This window comes from Mus pahari, chromosome 3, assembly GCF_900095145.1.
Source record: "Mus pahari chromosome 3, PAHARI_EIJ_v1.1, whole genome shotgun sequence".
Lineage (NCBI taxonomy): Eukaryota > Metazoa > Chordata > Mammalia > Rodentia > Muridae > Mus > Mus pahari.
The window spans coordinates 28,370,714-28,395,027 of NC_034592.1; the positions used below are offsets into that span (position 1 = coordinate 28,370,714).

General features: G+C 37.8%; 1 protein-coding gene across 4 annotated transcripts in view; it reads right to left on the reverse strand.

Annotated features, from left to right (window-relative positions):
- Lrp1b (LDL receptor related protein 1B) overlaps positions 1 to 24,314 on the reverse strand; it is a 1,962,444-nt gene that overhangs the window by 576,756 nt on the left and 1,361,374 nt on the right. The window lies entirely within an intron of this gene.

Consider the following 24,314-nt stretch of genomic DNA (forward strand, 5'->3'; position numbering starts at 1 on the left):
CTCTCTCCCTTCCTTCCTTCCTTCCTTCCTTCCTTCCTTCCTTCCTTCCTTCCTTCCTTCCTTCCTTCCTTCCTGTCTGTCTGTCTGCCTGCCTGCCTGCCTGCCTGCCTGCCTGCCTGCCTGCCTGTCTTTTGGTGATTTATAGCATTTCCATTCCTTTAATTGAAAATAGATTTTTTGTTTCTCACATAATATATCCTGTTTACCTCATAGTTTCCCCTCCTGTTAATCCTCCCAGTTCCTCTCCAACTCCTCTCCCAATAGCATCTATTCTCTTTTGGTCTCTATTACAAACAAACTGGCTTCTAAGGAATAATGATAAAATATAGTAAGATAAGATAAAATATACTAAGATAAGATAAAATATAACACATCAGAATTTGGACACGTCAAACAGAAGAAAGAATATATCCCAAGAAGTGGTGCAATACAGAGACCCACTCATGTGCATATTCAGGAATTCCATAAGAACACAAAATTGGAAGTCATAAAAATAGGCAAAGAGTATATATATATATATATATATATATATATATATATATATATATGTGATATTTTAAAAATGTTTTCTGTAAATGTAAAGATTAAAGCTCTGACAAGATTGTGAGACAAGAAACCTTCAAAGATGCTATTAAGTTTTTTTTTTTTCCTCAGTTGGCCATCTACTGATTAGTACTCAGCCTACCCTTAAAAGTAGTTTGGTTGGCGGGTAGTGGTGGCGCACGCCTTTAGTCCCAGCACTTGAGAGGCAGAGGCAGGCTGTTTTTCTGAGTTCAAGGCCAGCCTGGTCTACAAAGTGAGTTCCAGGACAGCCAGGACTACACAGAGAAACCCTGTCTCAAACAAACAAACAAACAAACAAAAAGTAGTCTGCTTTCCCAGTGGGATGCCCTTTGAGAAACTAAATTTTAATTTGCAAGTAGTCAAGTTGTTATCAATTGAATTTTATTTTTCTTAAAGAATAAATATCCAGGCTAATGATGAATTTACTTAGTAAAATAGTCTCCTATCATGTAGAAAGCACTGTTTTAGATGTCCAGTATTCCATAGGTTGGGTATGGCATAACCCATCTACAATCTTAGCATCTGAAAAGTGAAACAGAAGAAATAGGTAATACACAGCTTCAAGGATAGTTTGGGATACATGAGATTTTACCTCAAAATAAAAACTAAATAAATATCCTTACAAACTACATGATATATGAATATGTGCAGATATAAATAAATATTTCTAATTAATGCGGTGTGGTGGTTTGAGTTATAGTGCCCCTAATAGATTCATAGATTTTAGTATTGGTCACCTGGGAGTGGTACTATTAGGAGGTGTAGTCGTGTTGTAGGTATGGCCTTTTGTTTCACTGAGGATGGCTTTGAAGTTTCAAATGCTCAAGCCAGACCTAGTTGCTCTCTCTTCCTTTTTCATGCATGAAAAACTCAGTCCTATGTAGAATTCTCAGCTACCTCTCCAGCCACATGTCCTCCTGTGTGCCACCATGTTTCCCACCATTATTATTATGGGCTAACAGTCTGAAAAAGTGAGCCATCCTCAGCTAAATATTTTCCTCCATAGGAAGGTATTATTGTATCTCTTCTTAGCAATAGAACATTGAGTAAGACAGAAGTTAATCCCACGAACTACCGTATTGCTGTGTGACACCCATGACCATGGCTTTTATAGGATGGATATGGAGTTTGGATTTAAAAAGCAGCTGAACAATTTAAGCTGGGGCTTAAATGGGCATACTAGTAGAAGAGAGAAAGACAGTGGTTCAGAGACCAACATGTATTATGATCATGGGCTGGTTCAATGAGGTTCAAAGAAGAATTTTAATAAGTGGTCTACAGACAAAATATCTTGTGATATCTTGGTGAAGAATTTGCTTTTTGTCATTGTCAAGAAGTCTACTTGAGCCCAAACTGAAGAGATTTGGATTATTATTGCTGGCAGAAGAGATTTCAAAACAACCTAGTATTGACTGTTGTCACATGCTTATTAGTGACCAGTTTTACAAAGATCTATAATGAAAAGGATCATGCAAGGCAATAAACACACACACACACACACACACACACACACACACACACACACACACACACACGGTATATAGTTTGAAAAGAAAGGATCATCAGTAAGTATAATGACATGATGGGAAACACAGTGCTCCAGGAGATAAACTGTTCAAAGGCCTGATCCCAATTGGAACAAAGGGAGTGGTGAACTCAGGTCAAGACTCTACCCAGCTAAGCTTCCAAACTGTGGAAAGCAATTAAAGAAAAGCATAGGGCTGGGTGTAGTGGTGCATGTTTTTATTCTCAGCACTAGAGAGACAAAGAAAGGCAGATCTCTGCTTGAGGTCAGCCTGGTTTATACAGAAAGATCCAGGACAGCCAAAGTAAAGGAAACTATTAAATACAGAAAGCAAGTGAAAATGTGTTTGAATGAGAAGATCATGTTCTAGCCCCAGCAAGCAGAAAAATTCTGTAACTTTGGCCTTATCGTTCTGTCTTTAGAGTCAATAATATAAGAAAGGGGTTGGCAAGTATTTCTCCACACCTAAGAAAAATCTACTGAGGCCAGTGACATGTTAGAGGTGTCCCTTTGTGGAGACCTAAAGAGGCCATGAAACAGAAAGAGAAGCCTGGATACTGTTGTAGAGCCCAAATGTTGAAGATGTCAGAGATGTCAGTGAAACTGTGAGGCCATGGGAGCCATGGAGCCATGGGAAACTGTCCTGGAACAAGAGTGGGCTCAAGACATATCCAAACTCCAGAAATTTCATTCTGAGATTGGAAGGAGCAGGGTTGCTTCCCTACCTGCCCTGGGCCTGCATGTCCTGGTGACCTATGCTCTCACCTTTGTCCCACATAGCTTGTAGCAAGGTTAAATGTCCTCTTTCCTTGTAATGTCAAGTCCAGCAGCACCTGGGATTCTTCCTTATTCAAATGAGGCATCTCCAGCTCCCTGGCCTCAGTCAATGACATACTCACCCCAAAGCTGCTATTCATCCCTGAAAGGTTTAAATACCCTTTGTCCCCCGCCGCCACAATTAAATGAGCTGTCTTGCTGGAGACTGCCTCCCAGGAGTCTATTAATACTAGAAAATACCATCCTGAACAAGGTAACCCAGACTCAAAAGGATAGGCATGGTACATACTCAGTGATAAATGGCTATTAGCCATAAAGTATGCAATACTTATGATATACCCCAAAGAAGTTAACCAAGAAGAAAGGCACAAAGACAGATGCTAGACCAGGGACCCTGCTTCTACACATTCATGAGCACATACTTTAGGCAGACAATTTAGTGAAGTATCTAATTCTACTACATGTTGAGACTGCCTCCTATTTGATTGCCAGTGAGTTCAGCCTCTACAGATAGAACTTTATGGCACTCCATTTTTTGTTTTCTCTCTCTCTCCCCCCACCCCTCTCTCTCTCTTACATCTGTTTTGACTTTATAAAGAGATAAATGCTTCCAAGCCTCTGGAACCCAACTTGAACTTCTTTATATTTTTCATTGTGTTCTGTATTCTTTTAAATTGAACATAACATAGGCATTCCCTAAACACCTGTAAAATTAGTGAAGAATAAATCTCTCTATAGTATTTCTACTACAATTGTAATTTAGAAAACAGTTAAGTATATCCAGCAGTCTTGCTGTCTAAATACTTTGCTAAAAATATGAATCTTTTTAAGGATTCCTCCAACATAAGAAACTTCAAGCCGGGCGTGGTAGCGCACGCCTTTAATCTCAGCACTTGGGAGGCAGAGGCAGGCAGATTTCTGAGTTCGAGGCCAACCTGGTCTACAAAGTGAGTTCCAGGACAGCCAGGACTATACAGAGGAACCCTGTCTCGAAAAAACAAAAACAACAATAACAAAAAACAACAACAACAAAAAAGAAACTTCGTTCTTGATTGTAATTATTCCATGGAATTTTGTTATTTTTCCCACAACCTATTCTTTTGCTTCAACTTGGCATGAATATGCTAGAAATGATTGAATTAAAACGCAGTTTCTATAATGGGTAAATATGCTCTTTCCCTGCTGTGGCAATAAGGATCACACTTCTAGATCATATGCTAAATTATGTTATTTATTTATTTCAGTTTTTTCTTTGACAGGATTTCTCTGTGTGTGTCCATAGCTGTTCTGGATCAGGCTGTTGGGATACTAGGCTGGTTTTGAGGTCACAGAGATTCATTTGCTTCTGCCTTCTGAGTGCTAGGACTAATGCCTCCAAATCTGACCATATGATCAGTTCTGCAACCCTAGTTTTCTAGATAGTGACAATATTTGGCTTAGCATCTTTAAAAAAGGTAATTAACTTCAATGGTGCTTCAAACAGGGACTTTGTATTAATGACTTTATACACTGCTGTAATCAGTGCATCTACAGAGAGGAAACACTAGTTTTGGCTAAGTGTCAGAGCATAGCATGGATAGTTTCTGACTTATGTGAGATATCCTGATAGCAGAGGACTGTTGCTCTGTGGCCAGGTCGCATAGCAGTTTGGTTTGGGCTTTTAGATAATATTTGGACTGTTTAAGATAACAATGGTGCTCAGACAAGGTATTTGGGAATCAGATATAGAATGACATGGTTTAAGAAAAAAGTTTTAGTGGTCACATTGATAATCAGTATCATGTGATAGAGAATTGTGGTTGTCAACTTGACTATGCTGAGAAATAATAATGATCATGTGGCCAGCCACCGGCAATGCTTGTAAGAACCTCATAAGATAGATTCAACTGAACACAAAGACCCACCTTGGAGTGGGTTGCACAAACAACTTAAAGTGACACCAACAAAAGAGCCACCAACCATTTCAGGGACTGGGACTAGACAGTAAGATGCATATTCAGTATGGGTCATAATTTCAGACACTGGGGACTGATGGAATAAAGAGAAAAAGCAGAAAGTCTCGTAGAGTTGCCATCCCTACTGCTTCCTGATGCTGTCAACTGCTCGGCTCATTTTCCCTCACAATAAATGGACTAAAGCCATGAACCACAGTAATTGTTTTTGATCATTTTAAGTTTATTCTGCCAGGAATTTGTCACAGGGAGGGAAAATTAACACAGATATAAAATGAAAGATGTTGCAATAGGTATTTCAACAAATGTGTTTTGTAATAATAATTATATTTATACACTTCTTAAAATATTAATGTATTAAATATATAAATATTCATATTTACATATATATACAAATACACACACATACACACACACACACACACACACACACACACACACACACACACACACATATATATGTACCTATTGCACATATATATGGAAGTTGTTTAATGTAAGAACAGTTAGAGCCCTGGGCTCAGATTAAGTGACCACTCTGGGGTCTGTAGTTGTCAAAGAGGAGGGTTGGGAAGGTGCTTGAGTAGAAAACTGGGTGGCAATCTATATCAGAGTTTTTAAGATTTGAGCCTGAACTGCCATCCTCTGGCCTTGTTTGACTACATTGCTGGTTCCATCTAAGGGGCAGCCCATATCTGTTTACATACTAGCAGATTTTTCTCCTGTGCTAGCGCTGTTGCTTCTGTGACACCTTAAACAGACCTCTGAAGCAGCTGGAGACTTTGGGAAATGTGCTAGTTTCTGGCCTTTTGCTTAACATTACGGATATTTAAAAATCTCCCATTATACTAATGCGCAGGTAAGGTTAAGATTCACAACCTTCCTGCTAAATAAGAAGGCTCACTCCTTAATTTATTCATTTAAGGAAGGTGGCATGTGGGCACTTTGAGATATTAAGAGGTTTTGCATTTGGGGAAAATTGTCTAACCTCGTGCTTTCAAGAAAGAGATAATTGATAGATTCTACCTCTATATTCAAAGCCTTTTTCATGTGTTTATTGTAGATGATATGTAAACAATGTCCATAACATTGGAAACAGCCAGGAAACACTGAATACTTACCAATCACTGCTATATGCCATGTGTTCATTACCAGAAAGAAATACCAGTAACAGGCTAGCTTTATAAAGAAAAGAGCTTATCTAGTTCAGAGGTTTTAATTCCACATAACAGTGAGCTAGCTATATGTTAGAGGTATCTCCTGGAGTGTCATATCATGTCAAATGGTGATGAGATTATACACAGAAGCAAGAATAATATATAGCTCACGGCACAGCTTGTTTCTCTTGTGACAGTTGTATTGAGATAACCTGACGGTCCCTAGAGAACTATCTTCTAATATCTGTCTCCAGTGACCAGGGATCTCTCAACAGCCTTTATTTCTTAAAGGCTTCGGAGCAGCTTCCAATACTGCCACCTTAGGGAACAATCCCTCAGTACATAGACGGTTTGAAGACACCAAGACCAGGAAAAAAAAAAAAAGAATATTAAAGTACAATCAAGGAGACTGCCACGGAAAGTGAAGCAGAGCAAATGAAATAATTTTTCTGATATATAATTATGATGTAACAAAATAAGAGAAGAACTTAGAAAGTAGCTAATTTTGAAGGAAAATATGTAACAGTTTGGTAGACTCTAGAAGTGTCTACAGAACAGAACGAGACTATAATTTATAATTATACTAGGCCCATTGCATTTTTTATGCTGAACCTATTGTGAATCAGGACCGCCCCTCCACCTGGACCATCAGAGGTGGCAATAAATGCACATAGCAGCCATCAGCCTGCTGTAAGGCACTGTGAGGGATGATGGGCTTGCTATTGTTTCTCTGAAGCCTATGCCGAGTCTATTTCTGATGCCAGTGAGGAGACTAGAAATTTCTTTTCTTTGCCCTTTCTGAGACATCTTTCCAGCTTAAAAGAGATAATTTTGAGAAAGGTGAAGGTGGCAGAACAGGACTCAGAATTTAGTTTGAAGCTTTAGTGACCTTGAACTGGCAGAGGTTGCCCTAAAATCCTTGCAATTCAAGCGAGTAGCCTGCCTCGGAGAGTCTGGAGGGCTGAGACTGAGGTTACACAGGGCAAAACTTGAGGATGACAGGTCATTTAATTTTCAAGCCGATGGTTTGACTGTGTTGTCAGTGAACCATCATCTGTGTGATGGTGAAGGCAGAATGTTATTGAGAAGCTGTGGGGTGCACTAACAGAAACCAGTCAGTTCTGAGTGACTGCTTGCTGAAGTATCCAGTAACAAGCATTTAAAAAGCAGTGTTGTTTACTGAGGACTGATGTTCCCTAAAATCTACATAAGGAAAAGGAAGACGAAGTTTGGTCGGGAGGGAGTGGAGGGAAACACCAGATAGCTCAGATAACAACAGATAATTCAGATATTTTAATTACATACATTGAAAACATATATACATTTTCTATCGGAGCTGTACAAATCAGATTTGACATATGTGCTTATATTCTCCCACTTTCTATCCCAGGTTAATATAGAAGTTGGTAGGATTTGACCTTTCCAAAAGCAGAGTCTCCAAGCCTTTCTGAAATGTGTTGGACGTGGTTTCATGTGTCCCTCAAGACAGAAGGTTGAAATTTAGGTCCAAATATAAAATATTTTAAAATAAACTAGAAACTTAGTTTGTCTATGGAATTTAGAGGTAGGAGTTGGGAGATGACTGAGATGAGATAGGCTCTTCAGGAAGAGTCCCCATCAGTAAATTAGAATACCTTTATTTGTAAAAGTGGCACAAGGAGATATGCTTACATTTTTTGTCCTTCAGACATTCAATGTTGATCACTGCTTTGAACATCATCCACCAAGAGGTTCCTCCCCAGATGTGGTCATTTAGTCTTAGATCCCCAGATATAAAGCCACAATCAACCCATCTTAATAAAAATTAGATTCGGGGGTACTGTGCTATGGTGGGATTAACCCAACCATCATGGATTTTGTAATTGTTTCATTCACTAATATACCTACTTCTAGCACATGAACAGACATTTCCAAACTAGGCTCAAATATATCTATTGAATGTTTTGTAGTTTTCAGGACTAGAATATGTCATCTGGTCTATTGAGATTAATTCTGTAACAGCATTCCTAATTTTATAGTACTTTATATGTTTATCTCCTTGTTTAAAATATGATTCATTGGTGATGAGCCTAAGCTATCTGTCAGCCACAACCACCCTGGGGAAACACACCCCAGCTCTGTAGGGTATTATGTTGTAGAAGTCAGGTATCACACACATTATTTATTTAGGTTCTTTCAAACATCAGTGAAGTGATGAATAAGCACACCATAAGAAAAGGAGGATCCTGCTTTGAACGAAAGGTGGGTGTGGATCAACAGATACAGAAATTCTCTTCCTTCCCATTTTCTGCTTTCAAACAGAAGAGTTCCCCCTGTAAAAATGTTCTAAATTTCTCAGGTGAAAATATTCTTCTCTCCCACACAAAAGGGGGAGAATGACTTACACCCCAGAGTCAGTGCTGAAATGTGTGCACACAGGCAAGCATTTTGTAAATCCCTTAGCTTCCTTTACTTACTCCCACAGACTTCCAACTCATTTCCTCATTATTTGTGTCCTTTGAAATCCCAAACTCGGTTCCTTTGTTGAAATGTGACACAAGCCCAATTCTAACCATTCGGTTAAGCTTCATTTCTTTTCTGTGAATCCCATGGGTATGAAGTATTTTAAATTGTCTTTTCTTCTGTTCACCTCTCATCCTTTCTACTGGTTTAATTCACAGCCCACTAGACTCTGAACTTAAGAAGATAGAACAAAGCTTTGTCTCCAATTTCTGTAATTTCTGGTCAAGAATTTTCGTAAAATTATTGGTTTCTTTTGTGGTCATATTTTATTTCTTTTATTTGGCAGCACTGAGAAATGCATCCAAGGCCTCATGAGTAATGTGCGTGTGCTCTAACCCTTGCATTTCCATATAGATTTTTTTCCTCAATATCAGAGATATCCAGAAGGAAACCTTGCACTTGTGACAAGCAGATTTCTTATGTAATATGACCCAGATAATTAATCTCAGGAGACTTTCATCATTTTTTTAAAAAATATTCTGTAGAGAATCCACTTTAGGCTTAAAAAGCCGTCTTATAGTAAAAACAAACTGGGTTCATGTCAGTTTCTGATTAAACTTCTGTTTTTCAAGGACTGGGCTGTGCTCCACCTGTAACCTTAAGTACAAATTGTTCTATACTGCTTGTTCCAGGAGCAATAATCAAGTATTTGTCTCAGAAAAAGTTATAACCATCTTGCAACCCTACCTTTGTTTCAAAAGGGTATTATGGCTACCTTGTTATGACTACCTGCTTTTATGCCCATGGTGCAAACATATCTTTGTTTTAGGAGGTCTTTAGGCCTAACATTTTCTGCTTAAGTTCTGCTGCTATACCTCTGTCTATTTCACCCACCAAATACCCCTTTTGGAAACCTCCTACCCCTAAGCTTTGTAAAAACCTTGTATTCTTCACCTCCAATGCTGTTTCTTGTAACCACATCTTAGGAAGAGGCATACAATGTACACAGATAAAAATAAACTTGCTTTAATTGATTTGACCACGATGATTTGGGTTGGTGGTCTTTCTCCTCTGTTCTTTGGGGTTAACATTTGGTACTGAGTTTTAGGAGGCTTTGGTGAGAGGAGGGCAAGAGGAGTGGATCCGCTACAAATGTGATGAAGCAATTATAACAGAGACATTACTGATATCATTAGGAAGGATAGTGAGAAAGCTGACGTCTCTGCTTATATTTCAGATAGGAGGGTACATAATATCATGTCATCTATTGGCAAAAACTGGTAAGTGGACAGGCAGAGGAGCTAACACAAAGCTGAACACTCACAACTCAGAAAGGACTGCTACATGTAAAGTTGCCTGGGAACTGTACAAGTAACCATTGAACTGGGAACCACCCAAAAGGAAACAACACAAGTTTAGATACAGATAATTAAGTAAAATAGTAGCACATACTATGTAAGCTTTAAAACAATGTTACATACATGTTTATGAGCATATAAATGTTATAAGTATGCTTATAGCAAATGGAAAAATAAATTAGTTTGTAAATATATATTTTTTAAATTTCTTGCATTCAAACCTTTTTCACTGAATGCTTTCAATGACCAATTAAAGTATCGGATCTAATTGCTGATTTATTTAGAGACAAAGGTTTATGTAGCTCAGGTTGACCTAAAACCAGTAGTACTCAGTTAAGGATTGTTTTTAACCTATGTTTTTGCTTCTGTCTTTCAAAGCCAGATCTTTAAATATTAGTGATTTTTCTTACAGTGTTCTACACTACAATTAGTCATGTAATTCTTCTTAGTTTTCAATTACACTACATTTTCTTCACATTGTATTTCTTGATCATTTTTAAATACCAAACGAGAATGAGAAGCTATCATTTTAGCCCCTTTGAACGCACTGTATATCATAAGGTTTAAATATTTTAAGAATTGCATTAAATGGCTGTTCTATCTTGGATAATTTAATACTGTGTCATTATTAAAATATGAATGTCATTATAGTTAGTACCCAGCTCTTGACATTGCCAAATAATTAATATTGTAAAATTTACTGACTAGAAATATATATGATGGTGTAAATATCAATATATTACTAAGAAAAAGGTTAAAGTGTGACTATTGTCATAAATAAATGATCTTTGTGCTCCCATTTGCCATGTTTCTGTCTATTCCAAATTATTTAATATGATATATTTATTCACTTGAAATTGAAACCATTTAAAATCCCAACATTAAAGCATATTTCAGGGAAAATGATGCCCATTTAAATAACGAGGCATTAAAATATTGTGTTATTGCAACTCAGTACTTTCAAATTGAATTGGATAGGATTACAGCTCACTACACTGTGTTCTTGAATTGAAAAATAAGCACCCTTTTTGTAGGCAAGCACCATTCTGTAGTGTTTTATTTTGTACTTTATTCCACTATGAATGTGGGTTTACAAATGATTTATAAAGTGAGCCAAACTGCATTTTCCTCCTGAAGAGGAAGTCTTTGAAAGTGTCAGTATTCCTCATTTGCAGAGCCCCACTCTTTTATCTGGAAATCCACTACATAATGTACTTAGGCTATCATTAAAAGTACTGGTCTGTAATAAAGAGGACAATAACAGAATTCTTAGCTACTTCAATAAATTATCTTATTTGTAGATTTTACACTGTAGTACAGGCTGGCCCGGAACTCACTGTGCAGCTTAGGTTGCTTTCCACCTCTCAATCTTCCTTCTATTACAGCCTCTTAGGGCTGGTATTGCGGGAGCACATCACATCTCCATGGGACTTTTCATATGATACAGTTTCCTGTTATTTACTGCTGAGACAAACATTTGTAAGAAATCAACCTAACAGGGGAAGACATGATTGGGGTGGCGCTTGTTTCTATTGCTACCGACCTGAGAGGAGAAGAGACACAACAAAGAGAGTTCTGGGGAAAACAAAACAGTGAAGAAAGAGAGGGAAAAGAGCCTATAGCAGTGGAGTGTGTGATTCTGGTGATTCCTATCTGGTCCAGTTGTACTTCTTCCTCAGTGGCTGCCTCACAAACCAATTATCTCTTGGAAACATCCTCAAGACGCAACCAGCAGGGTGCTTTCCTAAGCCTATGAGCAACCCTCAAACCATCAAGCTGACCTTCAAACTTAACCATAAGTAGAACCCAACTTTAAATACAATTCTTATCATCAGAATTGCCCCCCTACACACACACACACAAATAAAGGGGCTGGGGGAGATGAAGTCTCGAGATTTAATTTGCATGGAAATGACCTTGTGTTAAATTTTAAGCCAGAGACAAACAGATGAGGTGCCTATTTAATATAAAGTAGACCTGGAATCCAGATTCTCCTAGCATTTCACAGTTCCTCCTGGTTGCAGGGCATAGCTGGTTGTACCCCACCCTCCACACTAATTTTCCAGCCCAGGATCTGGCAGCCCTTTCCCCACAGGCTCTTCCTTCTGTAATCTAGACATCTTGGTTCCCTGGGGGTTTTGCACCTTTGAGTCTTGGCTGATACAAAATATTCCTTTCTCTCTATATTCTATTCCTTACGAGATATGAGCCATCTCAGTGTAGTCATGTCCATTCTGGAGTCTCCCAAATGTTTCTGCCTCTAACTATGCTCTTCTACATAACTATATTAAACTTTCTCCTCCACCCTACCTAAAAGCAGGCATGATCTTTCTTTTCTTTCTTTCTTTCTTTCTTTCTTTCTTTCTTTCTTTCTTTCTTTCTTTCTTTCTTTCTTTCTTTCTTTCTTTCTTTCTTTCTTTCNTTCTTTCTTTCTTTCTTTCCTTTCTTTCTTTCTTTCTTTCTTTCTTTCTTTCTTTCTTTCTTTCTTTCTTTCTTTCTTTCTTTTTTTTTTGTCTTTACTTTTTTCAGTCAACTTACAACTATATGGACTTTTCAGAAGAAAGAGAACATTTTTCCAGGGCTGGTAAGGTAACTTTCCAATATAGAATAGGGTTAGGAAAAATGGAAGTTTAATTGAGTGTTTTTATTAATTTCTTTAACTATGCATCTTTTTGTGTCTGGAGGAACATTATTCTGTAGGTGCACCTGTAGGTTGTGTGTGTGTGTGTGTGTGTGTGTGTGTGTGTGTGTGTGTGTGTACACACGTGCACGTGCAGCAATATACCTTGTCTCTCTTAAAACAGTCTCCCATACCCTTGGGCTCTATGACTATCTCCACATCCCCAGTGCTGGGATTACAGGGTTGTGCCATGACACACAAACCCAAACTTTTTATGTGAGTTGTAGAGGTCAAATTTATTGTAGTACTTCAACATCAAGCATTTAATACTGGGGTATCTTCCTGACCAATGAAGCTCTTATATGTTCTTGTTTAACAAACTGAAACATAAGACACATTCCACTACAGATAGTCTCCAGGATTTCCCCATGAAGGACAGTGATGAGGAAACGCCGCCTTTCAAAGTCATTTCTTTCTCAAATTAAAACGTTAGCATACCACAAATATTTTTGTCTTACCAATTACCATTCCCTTACTTAATCGGTCATTATGAAATAAATTATGGATCATCTATATGTTGATGTGTTGTTACTTTTCTTCCAAATGCAACATCTTTAAGAAGCAATTCAAAATGAGTAGTCTCAAGGCTGCTCCTTGAATCTTGTTTATATTAATATATTTGCACTGAAAACTCTATAGAAAATTATAATTTAAACATATGGGTACATAGTACTTTGAAAGTTACATGTATTTATTGCCTTCTTCCCCCTCTAGTACTCAAGATGCTACTATAGGGATATATATAGTTTAAACATGAGGTAATGTTAATTAAAGTTGAAGTGATATAGACAATTTAAACTGTATAATGTTTAGCTTTAGTTTTTAATTTACATATATATTGTAACTGTGTATATGTATGGTGCATGATATGCTGTACTAATTTGTAGAGATTATTGACAATTTCTATTTTGTTCTATCCTTCCAACTTTGTATGGTCATCAGGCTTCTGTTGCACACGCTTTACCCACTGAACCATCTTATCAGTTCTAATATTCTAAGAATAGACTATATTGTGTTGATATTTAGGAAAAGGGAAAAACTATAGAGTGTTTTTTAAACTTATCTAAGTAAAGGCACAGACAGACCAAGAAAATCCTGTGATTAATGTCTTCTCATCAACCATAGAGAAAAATGCAAGGGCTCACTGTTTAGCTTTAGTTTGAAAGAATATTATCTAGGATATCATGATTTAATTTGTGCATTCTTTTTTTTATTCTTTCAATGAGTTAGCACTTACAGTATATGAGCAAGAGTCTGATATAGGATTCCCTGATTTTTAGAAAAAAATTAAAAAAAATCATTATCGCTGATTGAAAGGGGGTTCTAGAAATATTACGATAGTATTCTCCTTGTCTGTGATTCATCTGCTGTAGTCTAAAAATACTAAGTGAAAATCTACAAATAAATTATTTGTGTCATGTATATTGTGTGGTATTCTGAATGCATATAATCTCAAAAGTTGATATTCCTAGACAGGCTACAAGCCACAGCTTGATTTCCGTGCTTCCTGCCCACTAGACACTTAGCAAATATATGGAGGATCAGATTGACTGTCAAACTTAAGTCCAAAGACCCTTACTTTCCTTAATAATGATCTCACCGTACAGACTATGAGAGTGGGCCACACAACTCTAATGTGCCAAGAGATCATCAACCACTTCTGATAAATTAGATGCAAGTTCGCCACTTAATAAGGAAATAGAAGTGATGACATACTGTATGTAAGATGTGATGACGAGATATTCAAAGCACAAGTCTAAAGGAGAACTTTTGAAGGAAAAGAGGCATTAGTGTTGGCTTTGTTATCACATTCAGATGGCAAAATATCAACAACAATGCCTAATAAACCATTCACCTCACTTCACTCTACCCCGCAAGCTGTGCTGTATCTCCAACCGTCAAAAAAGAATGGGGAGAACAGTAAAATATTCTGACAGATAGTGTTTATTTACATTAATGCAGATACACTTGGTCTATTTTACTAGTAACTATTGTTGTTAATCTTAAATCAAGATAATTAGTAAACTAAACTTTATTCTAAGTATGCATGTATAAGAAAAATAAATTACAGTATATATATATGACATGTTTTTACCAGTTATTTCAGGAATTGAATTTTGGGAATTTTCCATGAGGACAAAAAAGGATTAATCTTATCCAAAAATGTTTTGTAAATAATATTCTGCATTTTTCCATTCTAAATATTTTACCATTTCTGCTTTAAATCAAAATGGAGACACTAAGTCATTTATCATAATGGTAGCCATATCTCAAGAATATGTATTCACATGTGTTTGTTGAATAGTCCAAACATCGAACAATATAAATATTCATTAGGAAAATGATTCCTGATGTTTCCCATTCAGCAGCTCACATGGGGAAATCACAACTTAAATCTTAGGAATGGTAAAGCTGAGATGATTGATTAGTTATGTTAATGACAATATTCTCTGGTCACCAATTATCATTTCATTACAAAAAAAGTGCCATGATGCAGCCTGCATCTTGTATTTATCCAGGCTTCTAGATAATTAGAGTTAAGAACAGCAACATGTCAGAACACAGCTTTTTAAGGTGACTAAAATTGCTGGGAAAATATCACATATAGTCCTTTAGAGATTTCTCATGGACATTTAATGTAAATTTTGATGGGCTATTACTTTTTATTAATGCTGGTTGAGTACTTAGGAAAGACAACTATGCACTGTACTTAGTGCTGGGCAAATTGCCTGGATATACGTCATATATTACTGTTACATTAATGAATAGTGTTATGGCAATTAGAAGACTGATGGCTTAGAAAATGTAGGTAAATGTATTTGAAACTCCTTGAGCTAAGTGACATTGCTCAGAGTATACTACAGAGTAACATCAACAATGATTTAAAAACAAAATTGCTGAAACTGCGCAGTGTAATTATAGTGCATTTAAAATAGGATGTATTTTGCCAAGCCTGGTGTCCTATGCCTTTAATCTCAGCACTCATGAGGCAAGGACAGGGGATCTCTGGATTTGAGGCCATCATGGTCTACAGAGTTGGTTTCAGGAGAGTCAGGGCTATGTAGAGGCACCTGTCTCCTAAAAAAACCAACCAAACCAAAACATGTATTCCCCATAGCAAGTCACAAATGGACATGCAACACAAGATTCAAGTAAACAGCTACACCACTATCTTTGATGAAATCTTGCTGTGATAAATTAGCTTAGATTCCATTGAATCTATCTAAATGCTATGGCTAATTGTTGCACTTGAAATAATTTGCATATTTTTAGAATATGTTTACAAGACTCAGCTGGGTACCAATATTGGAATAATTACACAAAAACTTAATATAATTTTAAATGACATTTCATATATCCCAGAAACAAGTAGCAACTGGAATTGTACTTCTTGCTTTGAAGACTTAATTTTAATAACTTCATGGTCCTATGTTTCATAGCCTGTGCATATTTTCTGCTCAGTGATGTGTCTCAATACATGACATTTGAAAATTCAAACCAAGAATGTAAGTATCCCCCAAACACTAATCTGTTTTATAAATAAGTTAATTTTGAAATCTATATCATTTCACCTGATGAAATAATATTTAATAAACACAAATATTCACCTCTTAATTTTAGAAAATCTGAAGTTAAAATAACAAGCTTAGAGTTTACCAAAGTCAATTTCTTTCCAAGTAAATACATTTCCTTTCTTCATTTTCTGAGCTTTTGGTTTATTATTTACATATGTTTTAAGTATAAAGTCTTGAAGTGTTTACTTTAACTACAAATCTCTCCTCATTCCTATTGAGAGGTAAACTCATTAGTAAGAACTTTGAGTATAGTAGATGGGAAATAAGAGAAACTTGGAAGAGAAGTAACACCATCATTAAAAATCAAACTGTATTCCCAGGGGGCAACTGTGGAGCCTTTCCTTTAACTTGTTCTTAACAATCTTGTTGACTAAAATCTTCCTTTCAGCAAGTCCCTGAAACCAGGTGAAACATTTCCTGTTTTTAAAGTTTTAGAGAAGAAAAGCAAGGTGTGTGCTGGAAGCATTTACAAGCAAAACAGACATTTAGTTTCTTTTCAAAACAATAAGCTGTTGAAAACAAGGTTAGGGGCCACTGAGAAATCACTTAGCAGCTGAAGCTGCTTCTGCCTGGCAGATGAGCTGCCTTGATCCTCTTCATCCTCTGGATCCTACACAGTAGAAGGACCCTGGCTTGTGCAACTGTATCTCTCTCTGTCTCTCTCTCTGTGTCTCTTTCTCTGAATTGGATAAGGGCTTGCTTTACAACAGGTTACTGTGTTTTGCCTCATGCTCTAGCAGGGGGGGTGACTAGTATGTGACATTTGTAATTCTAGGGACTTTTCAGAGGATATATAAACGCTAGAGTCCTGATAGAAGGGAATGTTTGTTTGGCTGTTGATGAGATGCAGTTTGTTGGGGTTTCAGAAAAAGAAATTAAATATTTTGATCAAACTTGCAGCGTGAAATTCAATACCCCTAACCAACAGGAAATTAACTAACTGTATAGTCATGTCCTTTTCTCTCTGTCCTTTTTTTCTCTCCTGCCTGGTGTTAGGGGGATGAAAGGGAAGAAGTAAAGGGGTTAAGAAGGGGGAAAGGAAAAGGAACTCACAAAATAATAAAAAGATGGACTACATACACGTACGTGTATGCTGGGGGTGGTGTGGACCACAGTGTTAGTAATCAGAAATTTCCACTGATCTGCTCTTAGGGATGTAGTGACAGCAAGACACATCATTACCAGCCACCAAGATGTGATATATTTCCACTCTTACCATGAATGAGTACCCTCCCTGCAGGCATGCACTATATCCCCTTATAAAGATGTAGTGCCTCCTCTCCTCCTCTTTCTCTCTTCCACCCTCATTAACAGGTAACATTCACATCTCCTCCTCGATAAAGATCTCTGATGAAATCTGTTGCATGGTGCAGTTTTGAGAACCCCTTTCCTGCAACCCTCCAGGGTATCTTAGCTAAATCATAACACCCAGATTTCAAACACCACGGAACATATGCTTTACCCTCAGGACTGAGATTTAGGCCTAGAGGAAATGTGAATTTTGTAAAACTTTATTAAATTTTATTACCAGCACAAGTAAATTGACTTGGCCATAATTGTTCCCTACTTGTATAGAACTTAGAGCCATCACGCTGGTCTACCCACTCACTGTCCTTCTACACCCCCTCTCCCTGCTGCTTACTTCCTGCTCACTGGAAATCACTGCTCCATTGTGATGTCTTCTACTTTATTCAGCCTTCACAATGAAAATGTAATAATGACTTAAAACTTGAATTTTGAAGAATAAAGACAATCTTTAAGTACACAAATAAGAGAGAAAAAGTACTGCTTTTTTTTCCCCTAAAATTCAATTTTAAAAAAATGGGTGTGGGTACTATGTTTGGAGGTTAGAAAACAGCTTCTTAGAGTCAGTTCTGTGCTTAGGCTAGTGGACTTCAGGGATGAAACTTCCACGGGAAGGCTTGGTGACAGATAACCTGACTTCCTGACCTACTGAGCCATTTTCCCTGCCCTCTTTCTTTCAAACCACAGAAACAGATAATAAATGTATTATACTCTCTTTATTTTGGTTAATTCTTCATCTTATCTGTTTTTATAAACTACAAAGTTAACTTTTACTCTTTTATAGAGTACCCCTTCTTCTCTCTCTCCTTTTCTGTCTTTATTATTGAATATACCTACAGTCACAAGACCTAACTATGTAGATGTGTGTGGCCTCTGAGTACCAGTGGTCTTTGGAATAGTGGAAATTTCTCAGTCTTGGAGTGACTGAGATTTTATTCCAGCATTTATCTCAGAAATATCTTGTACACTTGAAGGGTGCTTGCCAGCATATCTGAGGATGTTTTCAATGTCCTCATGAACAAAGTCAATCAGCATTGATAGTCCTCTGGGGTAGGATGAAAATTGCCAATGAAGTTTGGCTTATATTAGAAACCTGGTTTTGAAAGCAAGTGACACACACTATTTTACAAGTAATACACATTTTTTTTTCATGGCATGGTTATCATGTCACTTGGCACTGATATGTAAATTAGTAGAGTCAGATGCTCTCACATAATAGTTCTAAGCTAAATAATTCAGCATGGCGTTTAACATATGATTAAAACAGTTGATAAAGAATGAACAGTTTTGCACTTTTTAAAAAGTCATCAGTAATTAAAGATACATTTTAAAATTTCATCAATATATAAACAGACCTTTAAAATGGACTAAGCTGTGTTCACTTTTCACCTCACCCAATAGCGTGTTGGAACTCTGACTATACATAATCACATTTAATATGGAATCTTTGGGAGGTGAGGGGTTAGCATTAAAGTCATCAGAAAGTTCCTTATAACCTGATTAGAAGACTAACTGGGCATCTTACTCTCTTAAGCAAGAAGAGGCTTCTCCAGGAATCAGATGAAACTTGCAGCAATCTGAATTTGTTTTCAGTGTTGGAGGATGAACTCAGGTTGTTGTATTTGCTAGGTACATGCGAAACCACTGCAGCCCCAACCCTTACACTTGCTTCTTGGAATTGGATTGTCCAGTTGCCAGAATTCAGAGATAATACATTTCTATCAATCCACAGTATCTCACTGTAGCTCCATAACTGAAGACAAGTGCACTTTCAGTAAATATGAATTCACTTCATGGATGTTCTATTGTATATTTGATTATTCCTTTATAATGGATATATCTAAGGGGGTGTTATGTGATTTTTTTTAAAAGAATTTGTTATCACAAGTAGCAGAGAAAAATAAAGTCTTTAGGTACTTCTCAGTGCATATGTGACTTGATTTAAGTGCACCTTCAGAAGAAATTCCTCAAGGAATACATGCGTTCATGTGTTGGTACTATGAATAGCTCCCTGCACTATCTGTTAACCATGTAACCTTGAATGATTAATTTTAGCTGGCTAGTCTCAACTGGGACCTCTAGAGGAAGTATTGTTAATGGTCCTTCTTCCAGGGAATTTTTGTGAGAATTATGTGCAGTAAGTTTTGTTTTCTTTCATTTTTGTTTGTTCTTTTCTGAGACAAGTTTGTGTCTGTATATGCACCTGCGTGTGCATATGTATGTATGTGTGTGTTTGTGTGTGTGTGTGTGTGTGTGTGTGTATGTGTGTGTATGTGTGCGTGTGTGTGTGTAGTATTGGGTGTTCTGTAAGTCACTCTGTAGATCAGAATGACCTCAATCTCAGATATCGCCCTGCCTCTGACTGCCTAGTGCTGGGAATAAAGACATGCACCACTTTTGTAAATTATATAGTAGAATGTTTATTGATTATAGACCATCAATTATATTTTTAAAATATTGGACATTTATTTTATCTTATGGGATGAGTATTTTACCTGTATGTGTGCCATTTGCATGTTTAATCTCTGAGGAAGTCAGAGGAAAGCATTGGATCCCCTAGAGCTAAATGTAGAGAAGGTTGTGAACTACTTTGTGAGTGTTATGAATAGAACCTGAGTCCTCTGCAAGATTAACAAGTACTATAGCTGTTGGATCATCCATTATTAATATTTAAGTAGATAATGCTGTTGGGTCTAGCTGTATGAAATGATTTAACACTCTTCAAATATGCAAGGTTTTATTTTGGAACATTTTTGGTTTCTACATGTTTAGTAGATTCTTTAGTAGTTGTTGTTCCATTAAGATGTTTAGTTCTTCTAAGAACAAACACTATATAATAATTTCCTTCTTTTTGCATATATGTATGTATATGTAAATGTATAGTGTATATGTGATCTGTCTATCTATCTATTGAGAGAAGGAACATACCAGAAGTGATATATATATATATAGATAGATAGATCTTGTTTCTTATTTTAATGTTCATTTCAACATATATTTGACATTTGTGGTTGTGATTGTGGTCATTTAAAATAAATACAAACCTATGTTTAAACTAATTATGATCATAGTAGCAGATTTTTTAAACGTCCATTATGTTAAGAAAACTTACAAGTCAGTTCATTTGTGGATTTTCCTCTACTGCCAGCCCAAGAGTCTCTTGTCTGGCCTGGAATGTTGGAAGTATTATAGCTCTTAGAAAAGAAATGAGGAGGTTTGGGAAGTCTGATCAGGAGAGGTAACCAAGGTCCTAGGTCTCTCTTCAGCTAATGTAGCAGGCTATGGAATGGACCAGACTCCCTCCTTACCACCAGAAGGGGTTTTGTTTGTGTTTTCCCATAGTACTAAACTAGATCTATATAGGTTTCCACCAGAAATGTCCTACACTGCACTACTGATCAAGAAGATGGTCCACTGCTTGCTAACAGATCAAGGACAAAGAAAACAGAAGAGACACCACTCCCAAAGGAAGAACAAGATCTCCTGGAAGGCTATCCATGACTGGTAATTGCTACTCTAGCCATGTGCCCTCCACAAGCTTCCTTCTCCTCTCATCTTAGACCTGTTTTGTCATTCTTCATACTAAATCTGCTACTGCCTAGCCTTTCTCTAGCCTCCCAAACACTCACCACTGGAGACTGTTTGCTAGGGAGGCCTACAATGGATAAAACAAAACCATAGGAATCAAGAATTGCCTACTTGAAGGATGATGGATTAGGAGTGAGACCCCCTATATGCCCATTCCATGCCCACTACCCTCAGCCCTCTCCTCTGCTTTCCTTAATGAAACATAGGTGAATGCCTCACCACATACTGAGGCTGCAGACAATGGAGTTACAGAATTGAATCCATTAGCCCTGGTGGCACCATGATTGTCAACTTTAAAACTCATTTCCAACTTTCCATCAGTGATGCCTCAGACAAACATTAATCACGGGTAAAGCTCTATCTTAAAGGTTGTGCCAAATACCATGTAGCCGACCTACATGTCTCTCACCAGCATGTCCCTGCCTCCAAATAAGTCTTCATGTTCATATTCTTCAACAGGAAAATCAGTCTCAGAAGCAGCTCCAAGCTCTTTCCTGGCTACAATACATCCAATATGAGGCTGACCTCACCCACTCGAATTCCTCCCAATACTTTTTTGTTTTGTTTTGTTTTATTTTTTTGTGCTTCCCTCTCCTGACTGTTATTGGCAACTGTCCCCATTAACATTTCCATTCATGAAACCCATGGGTCCTTACCACATGAAATCAAAAGGCATTTCTCTCTTTGATCTGCCCTTCTTCCTTTGCCTTGTAGGACCCTCCTCAAGGTCACATCCTACAACACCATCACCAAACCAATATGTGCTAAACCCCTTGCTTTTCTCTTGTGTGACAGCGATACCAGTTCCTGTGTTAACCCCTGTTTTCAAGGTTTCTGCCCATCCCCATAACATCTTTCTTCAGGGTTATCTGTATAAACTTGAAAATCATGCCTTAGAGCTGGGAGGAGACCAAAGGAAAAGTGTTATCTTCGTCCCTCTGCTCATCAGACTGGTTTTTCTTTTCTTACTAGGCTTGCAGGACATGGAGCAGAACCTCATCCAAACACAACACCTGGCCAGTGAGTTCCAGAACAAACTTGACCAGGTAATGGCTTCCACTGCAGACAATCTTGAGTCCCTTCAATGCTAGATGATGTCCTTTGAAGGAGTTGTTCTCCAAAATTGGAAAAACCTAGATTTACTGATTGCTGAACAGGGAGGGACTTGCACTTTTCTGGGAGAGAAATGTTGCTTCTATGTCAATGAATTCAATGGTAGAACAAGACATGTAAATGCAATGATCTCTGTGGAGATCATTGGCCATGCTATGCTTCCAATACCTCTTCCACATTTTCTCAAACTCTTTAGTAGCTTAGCTTCTTCTCTTTCGTGGCCCCATACTGGCCATTGAAGCCCTGATTCTTCCATCATACTCCCTTATCCAAATTCAAAAACAGCAGATGAAAAGTCTTGCTAAGACCTAATGAGGTTTTGGTTCAATACCAAACCAACCATTCCCAACATAGGAGACAGTTATTCCAATGACACCTCTCCTTTATAGAACAAAAAGTAGGAGTTTAGGGAAAGTGGGCTATTTCACCAGTCAGCAGAACTGGTAAGATTGAATGAACTCAGTCCAGGGAATCTCAGAGACTTAACACTGGCAGGAGACAAGCTGTTCTCTAGTTTCTGCACATTCTCTGGAACATAACCATGATATCCTACTGAGAGGACAAAGGGCAGTCAGTCACATATTACAACATCTGGAATCCTTTCCTGTCCAAATAGAGCATCACTGAATCAAACTGAGCCAAAAAGAAACACCTACTGATATGTTTATAAAAAGATAAAGAGAGGGGAGATAAGTCCTCTGGAGGTGTGGTGAGATATGGGGGAAGGGTGTGCCTCAATGGGCCCATGCTGAGGCATCCCTTCTGCATGAGGGACCAGTAACACATGATGGTATAGTATAGAATAGAGTTTTTCAGGACATGGGGAGGGGAGTTAAGAGGGTAGTAAAGGTGGAGAAAGGGGGGGGGTAGATGCAGGCCATGAGCATGTGGAGAGAGAGGGAGGAGGAGAATAGGGAGAGAGGGGGAAAGGGAAAGCAAGAGTAAGAGAAAGCAAGAGAACAAGACAGCAAGGAGGTGGTAAGCAGCCCCTTTTATAGTGAGTCAGGCATACCTGGCTGTTGCCAGGTAACTGTGTGTGTGTGTGTGTGGGGGGGTAACCATACCTGGCTTTTGCCAGGTAACTGTGGGGTAGGGCTTAGACAGAATGCTAACAACTACCCCTAAGTCCTACCCATCTTCTCAATGTTTATATAGTCCCTGTCCACATGGAATAAAGCAAATAAGTTATTTCACTGAGTAATGATGTTGTGGCAAATGAGAGTCAGAGAATGAAAATGAAACAAAATTAGCAAGTCAGAAAATTTTGTGTATTCTATAGACGGCTGAGTAGCGTATCAAAATATATTTGAAGACTACAAGAATAGAGGTAATTACAGTTGTTCAGAAAATAATCTGAATGTTTAACAAACTGTGGAGGGAAAACAAACACATAACTATAAACTGAATTTCCAGAAACAGCTATACTTGCTTTGGAGATATTAAAAGACTGATTGACTGCTTACAACATTTTGATTGTAGAGAGCTGGGATATTGCAAAGCAGAAGTTAACCTGTCTTGGGCCATCTATTGGATTTGATATATGCGTTTTATTCATCTCTTTCTGCCCTAATATACCTTCAGGGAAAATATTTAAAACATATTAGGAGATCATTAGCTTAGTCTAGCCAAAATGTAAGAATGTCATCAAACAGTATCTGCAACCTATAGCAAAGTTTCTTCTGTTTTTCTCTAACTTGTCTACCTTCTCTTCCCACCACTAAACATTTGTTGTTATATGACCAAAAATAAATAAATAAATACAGTTCCTGAAAGTATTTCTACATTGGAAAATGTGGGTTAAGATAAACTATATTCGGCACAAATCTCTTCCAGTCTGCCCCAGCACCAGTTCACCTAGGGCGCAGAGTGGGTGGACACTCCACAGTCCCTAGAGGACTGCCCACGTGATCTTAGGATTACTGGAGAGTGGAAAACAACATCTGCTCCAATCCAATTGCTAACGGGACCTGAGACATCATTAGGGCAGCAGAGAACCTGCCTGACCAGGGACACAAGCCCCTTCCAGTCTGCACCAGCACCGGATCACCTGGGGTGCAGATTTGGTGGACACCACCACAGTCCCTATAGGACTGCCCAAGCGATCTTAGGATCACTGGTGAGTGGAACACAACTTCTGCACCAATCCAATTGTGCACTGAACCTGAGACAAAACTCAGGGGTGAAATCAACCAAGTGGAAACAAAAAGAACTATTCAAAGAATCAACCAAACCAGGAGCTGGTTCTTTGAGAAAATCAACAAGATAGATAAACCCTTAG